At 58.7% G+C, this 2,500-nt stretch overlaps 1 non-coding gene across 1 annotated transcript in view; it reads left to right on the top strand.

Annotated features, from left to right (window-relative positions):
* Positions 1-1,970: 1,970 nt before the first annotated feature.
* Positions 1,971-2,500, top strand: part of LOC126196874 (small subunit ribosomal RNA) — a 1,909-nt gene continuing 1,379 nt past the window's right edge. The window contains exon 1 of the ribosomal RNA XR_007539304.1: positions 1,971-2,500. This exon is cut by the window's right edge and continues 1,379 nt beyond it. This is a non-coding gene — a ribosomal RNA (small subunit ribosomal RNA).

Genomic DNA, 2,500 nt, shown 5'->3' with positions numbered 1-2,500 from the left:
TGCGCCCTAACCTAACCTACGTTGCGCCCTAACCTAACCTACGTTGCGCCCTAACCTAACCTACGTTGCGCCCTAACCTAACCTACGTTGCGCCCTAACCTAACCTACGTTGCGCCCTAACCTAACCTACGTTGCGCCCTAACCTAACCTACGTTGGGCCCTAACCTAACCCACGTTGCGCCCTAACCTAACCCACGTTGCGCCCTAACCTAACCCACGTTGCGCCCAAACCTAACCCACGTTGCGCCCTAACCTAACCCACGTTGCGCCCTAACCTAACCTACGTTGCGCCCTAACCTAACCTACGTTGCGCCCTAACCTAACCTACGTTGCGCCCTAACCTAACCTACGTTGCGCCCTAACCTAACCTACGTTGCGCCCTAACCTAACCTACGTTGCGCCCTAACCTAACCTACGTTGGGCCCTAACCTAACCCACGTTGCGCCCTAACCTAACCCACGTTGCGCCCTAACCTAACCCACGTTGCGCCCAAACCTAACCCACGTTGCGCCCTAACCTAACCCACGTTGCGCCCTAACCTAACCCACGTTGCGCCTTAACCTGCCCTGTAATTGTTAGTTATATGAATCTAGGAATTCGTGTAGCGTTGCCTAATTGCAACCATCTCAACATAGTTCACTTCGCGCACACTGTGGTGTTCTGCGTATTGATTCATTTTACGGTGCGTACCCTCACATCTTGCGAGTGTTGCTTACTTTCCACATGGTCCCGCTATCCACTGTATTGTGTACTGCAATAGGACGTATATCGCCCCCGCCCCCCCCCCCCCCCTCCCCTCCTGTCACCTCTAGCTCGTCGGTCAGGAGTTCGCGTGTTGAATGCGCTTCGCAGCTGTGCAATGGCATTCGCATACGTACGCTGGCCACCTTCCACGTGTTCTTTCGTGCACACGTCGCAGCGTGTATGTATGCTGATGGAGTGCGTCGTGACACACAACATCCAGGCATGCAAGACTCGTAGAAGTCGCAAATGTAGATGGATGTCTACGTTTGCTGCCCAAGTTACGCAAATGAACTGGAAATCCGTTGTTGCGCGGTTGTTCGCGCTGGAGGTGAATCGTTGATATCGACGATCGGTACAGGTATTAACCGGTTGCTTCAGCGACACCCGTCATACCCACGAACGTGAGTGGGCATGTGGGTATGAAGCGATACGCGGCGGTGGCTGGGTGGGACCGTCCCCGGCCGGTGAGGGGGGGGCGCCCGGCGTGCTGGCCGCGCGCTGCGTGGGCGCACGCGCGGCAGCCGGCTGGTGGGGGCGCCCAGTGGCAGGCGCGCCGGCTGACGGAGGCGGCAGGCGGCGCATCTGCGTGCCGGCGCACCCAGCGCGCGGCGCCGTGCGGCCAAAGTGGGTCCTCCCGGGCCCGGTGCGAAGCGCGGTGGACATCTGCAGTGTGCTGGTCCGATTGAGGACTGTGTGCGTTGAGGATGCGCCGCCGCCCGGCACTCGGCGCCGCGACGCCGTCTGCTGCTCGGTCGCCCCCGCGGTTCTCGCAGGTGGTTTGTATCGCAGCTGTGCGGATGTGTTGGCGCGTGCGCTGTGCTGGGAGAGTTCGCTTTGGCACCCAAGTGGGGCTCTGCCCCTCTGTGGCGCTGGCGTTGGAGCTGCCCGGTCACTGTTTGTGGCCGCGTGTTGTCTCCCGCCGGCAACACCACGACAGCACGCTCCCGGGCCTCTGTCGGCAGCGGCAAGCTCAGTTGGGAGCACGGGTGGTCGCACTGAAAGCGTCTACTCGCCTATCTCCGGGCGATTGCGCCTCTCTCGAACCCGACCAAGTACTTAGGACGGCGCTGCGCGCCGCCGGGACCTGAGAGGGTTTCGAGGTGTATCGTGCAGGGGAGCCCAGCCTCCTCCTGTTTGCAGAATAATTGAGCGGACGCTTGCGTGTTCGCGCGGGCCCCCGGGACACACTCCCGGGCGGCCGGCTGCTCAGCTCTAGTTGACGCAGCTCCCTGGTTGATCCTGCCAGTAGTCATATGCTTGTCTCAAAGATTAAGCCATGCATGTCTCAGTACAAGCCGCATTAAGGTGAAACCGCGAATGGCTCATTAAATCAGTTATGGTTCCTTAGATCGTACCCACGTTACTTGGATAACTGTGGTAATTCTAGAGCTAATACATGCAAACAGAGTCCCGACCAGAGATGGAAGGGACGCTTTTATTAGATCAAAACCAATCGGTCGGCTCGTCCGGTCCGTTTGCCTTGGTGACTCTGAATAACTTTGGGCTGATCGCACGGTCTTCGTACCGGCGACGCATCTTTCAAATGTCTGCCTTATCAACTGTCGATGGTAGGTTCTGCGCCTACCATGGTTGTAACGGGTAACGGGGAATCAGGGTTCGATTCCGGAGAGGGAGCCTGAGAAACGGCTACCACATCCAAGGAAGGCAGCAGGCGCGCAAATTACCCACTCCCGGCACGGGGAGGTAGTGACGAAAAATAACGATACGGGACTCATCCGAGGCCCCGTAATCGGAA

Source organism: Schistocerca nitens, chromosome 7, assembly GCF_023898315.1.
Source record: "Schistocerca nitens isolate TAMUIC-IGC-003100 chromosome 7, iqSchNite1.1, whole genome shotgun sequence".
NCBI classification, from domain to species: Eukaryota; Metazoa; Arthropoda; class Insecta; order Orthoptera; family Acrididae; genus Schistocerca; species Schistocerca nitens.
The sequence above is the reverse complement of the archived record's forward strand: the minus strand, read 5'-3'. Positions and strand labels throughout refer to the sequence as shown.